Source organism: Peromyscus leucopus, chromosome 18 (assembly GCF_004664715.2).
Source record: "Peromyscus leucopus breed LL Stock chromosome 18, UCI_PerLeu_2.1, whole genome shotgun sequence".
Taxonomy (NCBI): domain Eukaryota; kingdom Metazoa; phylum Chordata; class Mammalia; order Rodentia; family Cricetidae; genus Peromyscus; species Peromyscus leucopus.
In genome coordinates this window covers 2,248,407-2,264,710 of record NC_051078.1, presented here as the reverse complement: position 1 = coordinate 2,264,710, position 16,304 = coordinate 2,248,407, and the positions used below count along the sequence as shown (strand labels likewise).

Genomic DNA, 16,304 nt, shown 5'->3' with positions numbered 1-16,304 from the left:
TCCCACTTTCAGGGGAACACTGGGATTGCCATGTGAGCTAGAGAGCCCAGCTTACACCGTCCTGACAGATGCATGACAAGGGCCTTCACCTCCTGAGCTCCCGAGCCTACACCTGTCCGTGTCCCTCTGAACTGGAGCAGGCTTTCACCAGAGACAAGCCTTTGTTTACAAAACAAGAAGTCTCTCTCTAAAATGTGTTCAAATCCAGTCTTAAATAAGTTTTAAAAACAGACAAAGAGCAGGAATGCTGTTTCACACCTGTAATCCTTGGGAATCAAGGGTAGAAAGATCAGGAGTTCGAGGCCAGCCTAGCCTATGTGAGACCCTGTCTCAAAATAAAATAAAATAAAAATTTAAACAAATAAACTAAACAACAACAACAACAAACAAAAAACCAGCCAGGCAGTGGTGGCACACACCTTTAACCCTGGAGCTCCAGAGGCAGAGGCAGCTAGATCTCCGAGTTGGAGGCCAGCCTGTTCTACAGAGCAAGTTCCAGGACAGCCAGAGCTGTTGCATGGAGAAACCTTGTCTCAGAAAAGAAATAATAGAATAAAATTTTGAAAACAGGTGAAAAGTTTAGAATAAACCGTTTTGTCCCGTCCCCGTTCTTTTTAAGGGCTGGAGATCTGTTCAGCAGCAGAGCTCTTACCTTCATGTGCTGTGGAAGCCCGAGGTTCACGCGTCAGTACCACCACCACCCCCAAAATAGGCGAAGAGATCTATCCCATCCATCAAAAACATCTACTAGATTTAGGAGTCGGTCTGATATTTGCAAACGAATTCTGTTATCCTCATTAGATTACAAAACACTTAATTCTACCCCAGGTGTCTCACTTCAGAGGGCCAGCCGGCTTCAGGCGGCATCTCTAAAGGCAGTAGCACAGGCCTGTCATCCAGCCACTGGGCAGGCTGAGGGAGCCTGGACAACAGTGAGAACCCAGCAGGAGACAGGAACAGACTGACAGACAGCACACCGCCCCTTTCAAATTGTGAGACCTGGTAGCTAGCAAGGAGCTGTACTCCAAACTGGAGGTTTCCCAGGGACAGATAAGTTCCCACAGGGAAAGTCCACAGGCTCTTGTTTGTGAATTTAAAAAATAAATAAATAAAAAGGAAAGGACATTAGCCGGGCAGTGGTGGCGCACGCCTTTAATCCCAGCACTCGAGAGGCAGAGGCAGGCGGATCTCTGTGAGTTCGAGGCCAGCCTGGGCTACAGAGTGAGATCCAGGACAGGCTCCCAAGCTACAGAGAGAAACCTTGTCTTGAAAAAAAAAAAAAAAAAAAAAAAAAAGGAAAGGACGTGACCACTCCCAGGTATGGTGGAGGAGGAGGTTTATTGTGGAGAAAAGGGAGACATAGCCAGAGGCAGGGACATCTGGGAGAGTCCAGAGTGACATGACCAGACTGAGCTGGGCCGCGTGGGGAGAGGAGGAGGGGAAAGGGGAGAGGAGAGCAGGGGAACCCAGTGAAGCAGCCAGGAGGCCCAAAGGTTCAAAAAGAGTGGGTAACCAAGATGGCTGGATTATACAGGGAAGAGCAGCCCAGACACCTGGGCTGGAGAAGTTCAGGGCGGGGGCGGGGTGTGCCAGCCAGGGGGATTGTAACTGGCAGGGGCTGAGGAAATCAGGGAGAACCTGGAGGCCAGGTTTGATTTGATATGTTAAATAGGCACCTGGGCCACTTGTCCCAGGGTTCCAGATTTAACAGTTGGTTTCATGGTATAGTAGGAGATGAATCTATCTGATTCTAGATTTAGTATTAGACCATCCAGGGGTCTGGAAATGTAAGATGTCTTTTGTTTGGTTGGGTTTTTTGTTTGTTTGTTTTTTGAGACAGGGTTTCTCTGTGTAACAGCTCTGGCTGTTCTGGAACTTGCTTTATAGACCAGGCTGGCCTTGAACTCACAGAGATCCCCCTGCCTCTGCCTCCCGAGTGCTGGGATTAAAGGTGTGCGCTGTCTCTGCCGCCAGCTTGTTGCATGTTTTTTGACACAGTCCTAATGCAGCCCAGGCTGGCCGTAAGGGACAAATCCTCCTGCTTCCTGAGTGCCAGGGTGACAAAGCACTCATGTCCGGCCTGATAAAGGACCTTCGTGAAGATTAGTTTTTTGTTTTGGTTTTTCCAGACAGGGTTTCTCTGTGCAGCTTCTTCACCTTTCCTGGAACTCACTCTGTAGACCAGGCTGGCCTCGAACTCACAGAGATCTACCTGCCTCTGCCTCCTGAGTGCTGGGATCAAAGGCGTGTGCCACCACTGCCCAGCGATTAGTTTTATTAATACTAACAACTCTACTTTTTTTTCTATTTGCCATTTTTTTTCTTATTTTTTCAACAAGAGTGAAGGAAAGAAAATGCTCCAGTTCCAAACTTCAAACCTCAGCAAGTTTTAAGGCTGGAAAACACTCTGGTGGTTGAAATGGTAGGATGAATGTTAAAGCATAGCCTGGCCAATTTGGAAATCTTGTTTCTGTAAATAGTGACGTTAGCCAGGAATGACCGCTTAGACCTATAATTTCCACACTCAGAGGCTTTCTCCCCGAGTCGCTTTGGTCATAGTGTTTCCTTATAGCAATAGGAACCAGAACTAAGGCAGTGGCCAAGGATGACCTTGAACTTGTGATCCTTCCGGCCCCACCCCCTGAATGCTGAGATTACAGGCGTGCATCACCGTAATCAGGTGTATGTATGTGGTGCTGAGAATGGGAGCCAGCGCCTCGTGCATACTGGGCAAGCATTCAGCAGCTAAGCTACATCCCAGTACATCACTTCACACTCAGTGTAAGGTCTTCTTGTCTCAGATGAGGAAAGATTCAATTCACTTTCTGCATAATTACTGAGCTGTTCATTATTCATTCAGAAATAAAATAGACAGTGCTTTAATATTTTTATACATTTTTTTCAAACGTATATATTTTTAACTTTAGATAGCATATAACTAGTAAAGTGTAATTAAAACACAGGCTCTGGATCTTCTTCTCTTGGAGTCCTCCCATTCCCAGGAGTTCTTACTTTCCTTAATAAATCTGTGAAAAGCAAGCAAGCAAACAAGAAGCCATAAAGAACAGAGCCACGGTGGTGCATGCTTGCGGTTCCAGCACTTGAGAGGTAGAGGCAGAAGATCAGGAGTTCAAGGCCACCCTCAGCGAGGGCACCCTAAGCTCCATGAGACCCTATCTGCAACACCAAAGAGAAAAGAGATCGGTGACCTGCTTTTATCAGGCTCCTCAGAAAGGTGACTAACCTTTACACAAGACTTCAAAAACAAGGAGGGGGGGAACCTCATTATTTAGAGAGCAAAAGAAACCGGGCCATTCCTTAGCCCCAGCACTCGGCAGGCAGAGGCAGGCGGATCTCTGTGAGTTCAAGGTCAGTTTGGTCTGACATGAGTTCCAGGCCAGCCAGGGCTACACAGGGAGACCCTGTTTCACACAAAAACAAAAACAACCTCCCTCACCCCAAATAAAAACAACCTGAAAAGAAAAATACCATTTCAGAAAAAGGGAACAACGCGGTAAGAGTCATGAGGGGCTTCTGTTGCCGGGACTAGAAGGCCAGTGGAGCTGGGGTGTAAGGAAGACAAAGTGGGCAGAATCTTCCCTGTTACCATAAAGTGCTGGAGGTTTCGTTCCCCTCCCAGGAGGGTGCAGACTCTGGACTCATGATCACCAAGCAGAGCTGGAAGGGAATAAGTGAGTACCAAGCCGGGATCACGCTGCCTTTTCTCCAGCACCACAGCTCCCAGAAGACTGTGCGACTTTGTTGTGAGCAGCTAACCCACCACACAAAAATGCCCGGTGAGTAGCAGCCCTGGTGCTCCCGCACGCTCCAGCCTGATTACTTTACAACGAAGCCCATTACCTCCCGTGCCAAGAACGCTTCCATCTGCCTTTTAATGCCTTCCACTTAAACAGCCCCAAACCATGAGACATAATTAGAAGAAAACCTATGAAGTCAGAAACCAAAACAAACAGAAAATCAAACAAGGACTCAAAGGAAAAAGAACGTACAGGAAGAGAGTGTAACGACAAGAAGAGTTTCAGGAGATCTAAACAAACATAATTCCATCTCTGAAGCAAAAGCAAAATTCAACAAAGAAAGGAATGGACAGGGCCTTGGAGAGATGGCTCAGCAGTTAAGAGCACTGGCTGCTCTTCCAAAGGACCCAGGTTCAATTCCCAGCATCCACAAGACAGCTCACAATTGTCTGTAACTCCAGTCCCAGGTAATCCAGCATCTTGTTCTGTCCTCTGAGAGCGCTGCATGCATGTGGTACACAGACAGACAAAACACCACCCACATAAAATAAAATTTTTAAAGGACAGAAAAACAGCAAATGGGCACAGTGTAGTGGCACACACCCAGGACTCAGGAGGCTAAGGCTTAGGGGTCAGGCCGTCTTGTAGCAAGAACCTATCTCAAATAAATGGAACAAAAAAATGATAACAAAAAGAAAATATAAGGAATTAACTTCATAAAGAAAATAAAATGAAGGGAATTATGACAAACAAAACATCAACAATCAAGTATATGAAATTTCTAGGTTGAAATGAGTATCTAGCTCTCAATGAATAGGATATACACTAAGTACTCATGAAACTTCTCACCACTAGGGTAAGATCCCAAAACTCTTATGAAGGAGACAGGAAAGGCACATTCCTAGCAGAGGACCAGGAATCAAATTAGCATCAGTCAGCAACACTGTAAATCAGAAGACAACAAAGTAACGCCCCAACCAGCAACTACAGATTCAGTCAATCAAGTGTTACAGTAGAAAACATTTTCATATTCACAAGTTAAAAAAAAAGTTTCGCCAGGAAGCAGGTGGCACACACCTTTAATCCCAGCACTCTGGAGGCAGAGGCAGGAGGATCTCTGTGAATTCGAGGTCCGCCTGGTCTACAGAGGGAGTTCCAGGACAGCCAGGAGAAACTTTATCTTGGGGATAAAAAAAGAAAGAAAGTTTCCATTTGCACTTGGTGACACTCTTACCTAACAAGGGAATTAAGCAACAAACAGGATCCAACCAAGACAACAGGCAAAAACCATCCCCGGGAAAGAGCAGTGGGGAGCGTGGGGAGACGACACAGACGTCTTCAGCTGCAACACTGCAGAGGCCAGGTGGTCGGGGACCGAGACAGCGGTATTCGATTTGCAAGCAGTTATCATGGATTTCCTACTTGGTCCAGAAGCAACAAACCCTGCAGCCATCAAAAAGCCATGCTGGTCCCCAGAACTAGACGGGAAGCCCCAAGCTCCCGATGGCTGCAGATGCTGACTGCCAGGCTGTCAAGGACTGGGAAATCAGGCTGGAGCTGGGCAGGAAGCTTCCTCCCCCTGCCTTCCCAGTACTGGAAAGTTCTCTGCAGGCTGCTGGGAGAGAATCAGTGTCAACAACCTTACCCAGCCATGGCCTCTGCATGCAACACTATCATTCAGTCAGACAAGATGCACCCATGGGTGCGGCAACGGCAGTCTGTGAGGGGACGGCAAGCCATTCTGACTGGAATGTAGGCCCACTCCTCAGGAGGAGATTCATGCCTGGTACTGTCAACCAGTCAAAAGCCCAATGCCAGGGAGGTCACAGGCCCTCGTGGGAAGCTACTGCTCCTTTTGCCCAACAGGCAGGACGGACTATGGAATCGCCTTCTAAATAACCATATTCATACCACAGGGTTGTCAGTGCTGGTCGGAGAAGCTTCTTTTTGCAATGGTCCAGAGCGACTGCAGAGACCACAGCTACTCAAGCCAGGAGACTAAATGGCTGCTGAGTGCCCAGCCATAAACAGGACATCTGTCCTTACATGTTTGGGGACGTTATGGAAAAAGGAGAAAGAATGGGAAGAGCTGGACGATGGAGGGGAGGGGGCAAGGAAGAGTACAGAACACTCATTCCTGGGCGTGACAGCGGTTGCACACTTAGTACACCACTGAGTACCCACTGCACTTCGTGTTGCACTTTTTGTTTTTTTCTTTTGTTGTTGTTGTTGTTTCAGAACAGGGTTCTCTGTGTAACAGCCCTGGCTGTCCTAAAACTTGCTCTGTAGACCAAGCTGGCCTTGAACTCACAGAGCTCCACCTGCCTCTGCCTCCCAAGTGCTGGGATTAAAGGCGTGCGCCACCACAGCCTGGCCCTGTTGCACTTTTAAAAAAACAATAACTTCCTATTTATTTAAGTACATGCGTGTTTCAATGGCATGTATGTCTGTGCACCACATGTGTGCCTAGTGGCATCTGGAACTGGAGTTATGGACAGCTGTCAATCACTTTGTAAGCACTGGGAATTGCACTCTGGTCCTCTGCAAGAACTAGTGCTCTTAGCTGAGCCATCTCTCCTGCCCCCCCCCCCCTTAAATGCACTCCTGAACTCACAGTAGCTGTGATTACCTGCATGGGATGTATTCAAGTTTGGACCCCATCAACACCTTGTCATGGAAATGGGAGGAACCCTAAACTCCCTGAGGGTTTAAATGCAATTAATTGTTGATGGGGAGTGTCCTAGTTAGGGTTTCTATTGCTGTGAAGAGACACCATGACCATAGCAACTCTTAAAAAGGAAAAACATTTAATTGGGGTGACTGACATTTTCAGAGGTTTAGTCCATTGTCATCACGGTGTGACATGGTGATGTGCAGGCAGACATGGTGCTGGAGAAGTAGCTGAGAGTGCTACATCTTGCAGGCAACAGGAAGTGAACTGAGACACTGGGCAGTATCTTGAGTATATACAAGACCTCAAAGCCTACGAGTTACACACTTCTTCCAACAAGACCACATCTACTCCAACAAAGCCACACCTCCTAATAGTGCCACCCCCTTTGGGGGCCATTTTCTTTCAAAACATCACATTCCACTCCCTGGTTCCCAAAGGCTTGAAGCCATATCACAATGCAAAAATGCATTCAGTCCAACTTCAAAGTCCCTATGTTCTTTAACATATTCTAGGGAACATACTAAAATTCTCCTCTAAAACCTCTCGAGCCAGCCCCCCACAGCTCAGATCACTCTTATCACCTCTGTCTTCCATGCCCCTACTGTTATGCCCCATCAATTAGCACTTAAAGCATTCCACTACTTTCCTAATCCAAACTCCCAAAGTCCAACTTCCTCCAAACAAAAGCATGTTCAGGCCTATCACATCTACACCCCACTTCTGGTACCAACTTCTGTTTTAGAGTTTCTATGGCTCTGAAGAGACATCATGACTCTTATAAAGGAAAACATTTAATTGGGGTGGCTGACAGTTTCAGAAGTTTAGTCCATTATCATCATGGTGGTGTGACATGGTGCTGGAGAAGGAGCTGAGAGTCCTACATCTTGATCCAAAGGCAACGGGAAATGGTCTGAGATACTGGGCGTGGCTTGAGCATATATGAGACCTCAAAGCCCGCCTCCACAGTGACACACTTCCTCCTACGAGGCTACACCCCCTAATAGTGCCACTCCCTTTGGGAACTATGTTCTTTCAAACCACCACAGGGAGGGAAAGACTTTTTCTGAAGTGATGTCATCACTGGTGAGGTACCTCTGCTCCGGTGAGTTACCCTAAGGGGCCTCATTGGGGTCTCTCTCTCTCTCACACACACACATACTCACACAAACACACTCACATAAACACACACACACATACACTTATACTCAGACACACACAAACACACTAGCACAAACACACAACTCAGACACACAAACACACACTAAAGACGTTAGAGCCGAGGAGGAACTTGGTGGCCAAGGGTGATTAGTGGTAATGGGAAGGAGACAACAGGGTAAGGGCTGTGCCTATGCTCAAAACACTCTGCACCTAAGGAAACCCGTCATTACATATAACTGCTAGATGCTAATAAAAACATTGTTTAAAAATGAGGACTGAGCATGCTAGCCCATACCTATAATCACAACAATGTGGGAGTCAGAGGCAGGAGCATGAGTTCAGAGTCATCCTCAGCTGTGGATTTCCAAGCTAGCCTAGAGTACAAAGTGAAACTTTGTTTCAAACAATGATGTCAGGGCCTGGAGAGACGGCTCAGGGGTTAAGAGTGTTTGCTGCTCTTGCATGGGACTTCCAGCACCCACATCAGGCAGCTGATAAACTCCCGAAACTCCAGCTGTAGGGAATCCAATATACTCTTCGGGCCTCCATGGGCGCACACGCAAATTAGAGCCAGGCACTGATGCACGACTTTAATACCAGCACTTGGAGGGCAGGGGCAGGCAGATCTGAGTTCAATGACACCCTGGTCTACATGCATACATATACACATACATATATACACATACATACATATACACACAAATATATAAACGTAAACAAACTGTTATTTAGATCACAGAGTTGTGTAACCATAACCTCAATTTTAAAACTTTTCTATTACTCCCTCAAAGAAACCTGTAATTCCCAATTACTTCCTAATTCCTTTCATCCCTTCTACTTCCTCCGTAGACAACCACCAATACACTCTCCATCCATATGGATTTGCCTATTCTGGGCGTTTTATAAAAACGGAATCATATTCCATATGTTCTTTTGGAGTGCCTTTCATCAGCACACTGTTAATCCATTTGTAGCTTTAATAATAAAGTAGTGATAATCCAAGTATCACTACTTCCTGTCCCCATCCTGCTGCACAGCACCCCACGGTACAGGCAGGCGCCGTAGTTCATGGACCCATCCATCCGTCATCTGATGGAGGTTTGGGATGTTTCCACTTAGGAGCTATCATGACGAATGCTGCTGTGAACATCTGTGTGCATGTTTTTTGTGTGGATGTACGTTTTCTTGGAATGGAATTCTTGGGCCTGTATTTAACCTTGAGTAACCGCCAAATTTTCTAGAGCAACAACATTTTCCTCCCTCCCAGCCATGTATCAGCCTTCCAGTTACCACACACTCCCTGTCATGAGCGCTAACACGGAAGCGCAGCTACAAGATAAACCTTCTTCTCAGCCCCTGCCCAAGAATGGTCCTCCTCTCCAACCAAACACACAGCTTTGAGGGACTCACAGGACGTGGTGAGAGGGGAAAGGGACAGGTCAGCCAAACGCACACTGGCAACCAACGGGGCGATGGATGCCACAGCCGGACAGCACTCACATCACTAATAGCACTTGTCTTTGTTTGGTTGGTTTTTGAGGCTATGTCTAAAGCAGCTGAGGCTAGCTCTGAACTCTCTCTGCAGCCAGCTTAAATTCCTGATCCTCTTCCATTCACATCTGATGGGCTGGGATTGCAGACACGTCTCACCATGCCTAGGAGACATGCATTTATTTAGAGACCTACAGAGCTTTGTTTTGTTTTCAGCTCATTAAGAAAAAGGTTTTAAGGGTTGGGGATTTAGCTCAGTGGTAGAGCACTTGCCTAGCAAGCACAAGGCCCTGGGTTCGATCCTCAGCTCCAAAAAAAAAAAGAAAAAGGTTTTAAGTCAAGTGGTGGTGGTACATGCCTTTAATCCCAGAGGCAGGTATTGGAGGCCAGCCTGGTCTACAGAGTGAGTTCCAGGACAGCCAGGGATCACAGAGAAACCATGTCTTGAAAAACAAAAACAAAAAAGAAAGAAAGAGGGAGAGAGAAAGAGGAAAAGAGAGAGAGAGAGAAAGAAAGAAAGAAGGAAAGAAAGAGAAAGCAAGCAAGAAAGAAAAGTGTTTTAGGGGTGGCTTGATCCAGGCCTGACAAGCCAAGGTTGATCCCAGAGACCAACATGGTAGGAGAGAATGTGCTGTGACAGGTGCTCCGTGTGTGTGTGCGCGCGCGCGCGTTCAGGGAGTTAAGGTGTTCACTACCAAGTAACAAGTAACAAGCTGAGCTTGGTCTCTGGGCCACATACGGTAGAAGAAAAACTGATTCTTGAAAGTTGTCAGAATTTGTATTACGGAAAGGCCTTCCTTCCACAAACAAACAAACAAATATAATTTTAAAAAGTTTTAGCCGGGCGGTGGTGGCGCACGCCTTTAATCCCAGAGGCAGAGCCAGGCAGATCTCTGTGAGTTCGAGGCCAGCCTGGGCTACCAAGTGAGTTCCAGGAAAGGCACAAAGCTACACAGAGAAACCCTGTCTTGAAAACAAACAAACAAAACAAAAAACAAAAACAACAAACAAACCAAAAACACTTTTAAAAAAGAAAATTGATCTTAAAAAGATAAAGCAAAGGATGATTCTGGATGGAGGATGCTGCTCAGCGTCAGAGGCGGAGTCATTACTTAGCATGCATGAACCCTGACCACCATCCCCACACAGCATAAGCCTGGAACCCCAGCGCTCCAGAGGTAAAAGCAGGAAGATCAGAAGTTCAAGGCCAGCCTGGGCTACGTGAGCTCTTGTCTCAACAAAACCGAAAAGAAAAGGGCTGCATCACCCACCTGGTAGTCACGAAGGCCACAGAATCTGTCTTTAAGGCAGGGTCTCTCTCACTATGGCTAGCCTGAAATTCACCCTGTAGACTAGTCCTCAGATTGACCTGCTTCTCCCTCCCAGTGCTGATAGAGGAGGGCTCCACCACTCCTGGCACCACGTGGCAAACCCACCAGAGGGGCACGAGAGGCAGGACCTGGTGCTTCAGCTGTCCCAGGGTGGAAGACGGCGGGCTGGGACTGAAGGCGGGCTGGGATTGAAGAAGGCGGGCTGGGATTGAAGGCGGGCTCGACCACCCAGACTCGAGGAAGAGTTTAATAATCAGTGACGTACCGGTTTGGACTAAAATGGGAGCATGAGGAGGAGGACTGGGATGGGGCTCTTCAGAGCTCGGTCTGGTATGCACAAACCCTCAACCACAAAAACACTAAAACCACGAAAGAGAAGAGGTCTCTGTCCTCAGCTGCAAACAGATCATTTCTCATTCAACAGGAAGACACTAGTAGGTAGTAGAGAACCAAGGGCTTTGACTATAAACCTAGGAGCCAGGAGAAAAGGATGAAAGAAACTTCCACAGAGCGGAACCAGGCCCAACCAAGGAAATCTGTGTGGAATGAGATACACAATGGGCAGGGAATCAGATCGATTGACTGGTTGATTGATTGATTGCTTGATTTCTGGACACATTTTATGCCACCTAGACTGGCCTTGACCTAAGAACATAGCTGAAGCTAGTCTTGCCTCTACCTCTCAAGTTCTGGAATCATGTGTGTGCACCACCATGCCCCGTGAGAAAAATCTGTGAAGGCAAATTATCTCAAATCAAAAGCAGCCCCATGCCAGGCAGTGTGGTGCACACCTACAATCCCAGGATCAGGAGATAAGGCTAGCCTGGGCTACAGAGAGAGCCATCTCAAACACATACAGACACACATGCACAGACACACACATGCATATACACTCGTGTGCACACACACACATACACTGCACACGTGTGCACATACACACACAGACACATACCGCACTCCTGAACATACACACACCATACACATACACTCATACACGAACTCGTGCACACACACAGACCGCACACACACACACACACACACAGAGCAGAGAGATGGTGCAGCAGGTAAAAACTTGCCAAGCAGCCGGGCGGTGGTGGCGCACGCCTTTAATCCCAGCACTTGGGAGGCAGAGGCAGGCGGATCTCTGTGAGTTCGAGGTCAGCCTGGTCTCCAAAGCGAGTTCCAGGAAAGGTGCAAAGCTACACAGAGAAACCCTGTCTCGAAAAACCAAAAAAAAAAAACACTTGCCAAGCCACCTCTCATGAGAAACAGTGTTTAGATCTCAACAACCCACGCAAATGCCGTGAACCCGCGGTGGACACGGTGTTCCACCCGTGACTCCAGGCTCCAAAGGTGGCAAAGGGACCTCTGGAGCAAGCCCGCTAGCCAGAGTAGCTGCAATGCTGAGCTCCGCCGCTTCCACTGACAGCCCCTGCCCCAGTGGGTAAAGTGAAGAGTGACGGACGCATCTGCTCCTCAGCTCGAGCCTCCACACATGTGTACATGTGCACCAGGCGCATGTGAACACACACAGATCCACACATATACCACACAGACAAATGGGAGTTCGGGAAGCAAAACCAAAAGCGGTCGGTTTTCTTTTCCTAAAGGAAATGGTTGTTGCTGCGAGGAGATAAATTATAACAAATGCCAGGGAGGTGATGTCAGGGAAGGCGGGGTCGGTCAGCCGCTTCACAAGGGCAGAATTCCTTTATTCCCAAACACTTCCCCTTCCAGCCTCACCGATTTCATCTCTGCACTGAGCAAATGCCTCCAGACACGAGGACCTACAAGCTCATCGCTCTTCCTATTTTTTACCTAAGTCAAGACATAAACTTTTTCTTTAAGTAAATACATTAAATTACCTTGTAGAACTCCGAAATCCACACTTGGCTGTTCTGGAACTTTACGTATTTATTTACAGCCTCCCTCTCTCCTCTCTCCTCTCTCCTCTGTCCTCTCTCCCCCTCCCCCTCTCTCTCTGACAGTCTTGCTTGGGGTGGGCTGGAATTTGCTCTCTGAACAGGCTGACCTCGAACTCCATTCTGCTTGTATCCAGAGTGCTGGGATTTGGAGCAAGTGTGACAGCATGTCTGCTTGCCTTCTGTAACTATTTGAATTCCAATGGATAGGAATTTAACACCACATCCCAAGAAAGACTGCCTTTATTAGACGATTTTTATTTTTTTATCTATCTGTTTATTTGTTTGTGGTTCTGGGGATTAAAACCCAGAGCCTTGAGGAATTTTGCCAAAAAGCTACAACCCCATCCCTTTAAAAAAAAAAAATTAGGGGCTAGATAGATAGCCTAGTGGTTAAGAGCTCACATGGTTCTTGCAAAGGATCCCAGTTCAGTTCCCAGCACCCACATCAGGTGGCTCACAACTGCTTGTAAGTCTGCCTCTTGTAGGGATCTGGCACCCCTGGCCTCTGCAGATACCTCACTTACATATCCACACACATACACATAAATTAAAAAAAAAAATGATCTCTGTGTGTGCGTGTGTTGTTCGAATCTTAGATGGTCTTTTAATAAAAAAAAAAAAAAAACAGAGCCAGATATCAGGGTGAAAGCTGAAGGATCAGAGAAGCAGAGCAGCCAGCCACTAGTTCTTATCTCTTTGAAATCTTCAGTCTAAAGAGAGTGAGTTCCTGTTTCCTCATGCCTTATATACCTTTCTCTGCCCTGCCATATTACTTCCTGGGATTAAAAGCGTGTGTGCTTCCCAAGCAGAGGCATGAGATCTCAAGTGCTGGGATTAAAGGTGTGTGCCACCACTGCCTGACCTCTAAGTCTAATCTAGTGGCTGGCTCTGTCCTCTGATCCTCAGACAAGTTTATTAGGGTATACAATATATCACCAAATGTGTGTATCACGCTCATGAATGCAGGTGCCCATAGAGGTCAGAAGCATCCATTCCCTCTGGAGCTGGATTTATGGGCAAGGTACCTGAAATGGATACTGGAATCTAACTCTGGTCTTCTGCAAGAGCAGTAGACGTTCTTAGCCACAGAGCCATCCACAGCTGCCCCTCCACTTTGTTTCTTTGAGACAAGTCTCACGTAGCCAAGACTGGCCCTGAATTTACAGCCTTGTCTCAGTCTCCTGAGTGATTGGGATTACAAATATGTATCACTACACCCGTCCTTGTATTTGACTATGGTTAGGACAAATAAATTAATTAAAAATAAAGACTGGGGAGATTGTTGAGCAGGTAAAAGTACTTGCTGTGCAAATATTAGGACCTGAGTTCAAATTCCCAGCACTGGTGGCCAGAGTTACAGCTCAGTGGTTAAGAACACTGGCTGCTATTGCAGAAGACCCAGATTCAGTTCCCAGCACCCGCATGTCACCTTAAAACTCTATGTGGCTCCAACTCCAGGGATCTGACACCATCTTCCGGCCTCTGCAGATACGTGGTACACATACATGCAAGCAGCAAAATCTTTTGGGTTTTTCAAGACAGGGTTTCTCTGTGTAGCCTTGGTTGTCCAGAAACTCACTCTATAGCCCAGGCTGGCCTCGAACTCACAGAGATCCTCCTGGCTCTACCTCCAGAGTGCTGGGATTAAAGGCATGTGCCTCCCCCAATCAATGCAGGAAAACATTCTTACATATCATTCCCCACCCCCTACTCCGCATCCCCCAGAATCCATGTAAAATCAAGCATGGCCTCACATGCCTATTAACCCAGTACTGGGACAGAGACCAGTGGACCCCCAGAGCTCAATGGTAAAGCCATCCTGGCTGAAATCTCCCCGCAACACACACACACACACACACACACACACACACACACACACACACACACATAAACAAAATAAAAAAACTGTAACTTTCAGTCAGACATGGCGCCACACGAATTAATCCCAATAATCCCAGTACTTGAGAGGTAGAGAAAGGATGATCAGGAGTTCAAGACCAGTCTCAGCTACTTTATCAAGGCTGAGATCAGCCTCAGCTACATGAGACTATGTCTCTAAACACAAAGTAACTAAGAAAATAATGACTGTCACAAATTATCCATGAGACAGCTTCCTTTGGTGAGTAAAATACATGAGATGCTTCAAAATGAAACAACCCTGTTTCTACCTGTGCTTCCTTTTTGATCATCTGCTGCTGCTCTTTTCCTGAGACAGGGTCTCAAGTATCCCAGGTTGGCCTTGATCTTGCCATGTAACTCAGGGTGACCATGGACTTCTGATCCTGCCCCCACCTTCCAAATGCCGGGACTATAGGACCCATCACACACCGGCTTCAGTGATGCTTGGCTGGAGCCCAGAGACTCACAGATGGTAAGCAATCAGTTTACCAATAAGCTTCCCATTTTTACTTTATTCTCTAAAAATTGGATTATACTGGCCAGGCAGTGGTGGCACACACCTTTAAGCCCAGCACTCGGGAAGCAGAGGCAGAGGCAGGTGGATCTCTGTGAGTTCGAGGCCAGCCTGATCTACAGAGTGAGTTCCAGGACTGTCTCAAAAAACTCAAAAACAAAAGGAAGATTATATTTTTATTGGGGGCATACATGCCAGAATATGTGTGTGGAGATCAGCGGACAGTTTATAGGAGACAGATCTCTCCTTCCACCTCAAGGCAGGCTCTTATTGTGTCTGCTGCTCTGTATACTTCAGGCTAAATGGCCGAACAACCTCCAGGCAGATCACCTTGCCTTAGGAGCGCTGGGACAGCAGACCTACGCCACCTCATCCAATTTCCTTACATGGGTTCCAGGAATCGAACTCAGATCCTCAGGCTATGCTGAAAGCACTTTTTACACACTGAGTCACCTTGCAAACTTGTATTTTTTTATTCCATAAACTAGAAGTAATAACTATAAACAGCAGAGAACTATAATGTAAATTTTTTCCTTATATAAGGAAACATTATTTACTTCATGTCCAGGCTTTTTTTGGAGGGTAGGGGAGGATAGAGGTGCTAAAAAATCAAAACTCAGGTCTTACTCTTTTGTTTTATTGTTTTTTTTTTTTTTTTTTGATTTTTCGAGACAGGGTTTCTCTGTGTAGCTTGCGCCTTTCCTGGAACTCACTTTGGAGACCAGGCTGGCCTCGAACTCACAGAGATCCGCCTGGCTCTGCCTCCCGAGTGCTGGGATTAAAGGCGTGCGCCACCACCGCCCGGCTGTTTTATTGTTTTTATGAGACGAGGTTTCACTATGTAGCCCTGGACTGGCCTAGAGATCACTATGTAGATCAGGCTAGCCTCAAACTTATGGCCGTTGAGTGTGAGGATTTCAGGCATCTGCTACTTAGGTCTGTTTATGTGGTGCTGGGAGCTGGAGAGTAACCCAGGGCTTCATGCTTGTGGAACAAGAACTCTCCCAAATGAGCTACATCTCCTGCCCCCACCTCTTGGTCTTTGGTTTGTGGTGTGGGCTCATGCAGCTGAACTCAAAACTCACTCTTAGCTGGGGATGGCCTCTACCTCCCAAGTGTTGTTGGTTCAGCAGAATGCCTGGATTACAGGTGTGTGGCACTCGGCTCTTGTGTTTTAGACAGCTTCTTGCAGTGTTACCCTGGCTAGCCCGGGGTTTGTGGCAATCTTCTTGCTTCTGCCTGGGTTCTGAGTAAGAAATTAAAGGACTTGAAGAAACTACAGGACTTTATTTTATAAATCTTTCTATTTTTAATTCTTTTTTTTTTATAATTTGTTTATTTTTACTTTTATTTGCATTGATGTTTTGCCTGCATGTATGTCTGTATGAGGGTGTCAGATCTTGGAGGTAGAGACAGTTGTGAGCTGCCATGTGGGTGCTGGGAATTGAACCCAGGTCCTCTGGAAGAGCAGCCAGTGCTCTTAACTGCTGAGCCACCTCTCCAGTCCCTCTATTTTTAATTCTTAAATGGGTACATTTTACATTTATCACTAAA

General features: G+C 46.8%; 1 protein-coding gene and 1 non-coding gene across 5 annotated transcripts in view; one reads left to right on the top strand and one right to left on the bottom strand.

Annotated features, from left to right (window-relative positions):
• Rbms2 (RNA binding motif single stranded interacting protein 2) overlaps window positions 1-16,304 on the bottom strand; it is a 55,161-nt gene that overhangs the window by 31,832 nt on the left and 7,025 nt on the right. The gene's annotated exons all lie outside the window — the stretch shown is intronic.
• Trnaa-agc lies at window positions 9,323-9,395 on the top strand. The gene has a single exon. It is a non-coding gene; the product is annotated as a tRNA-Ala (tRNA).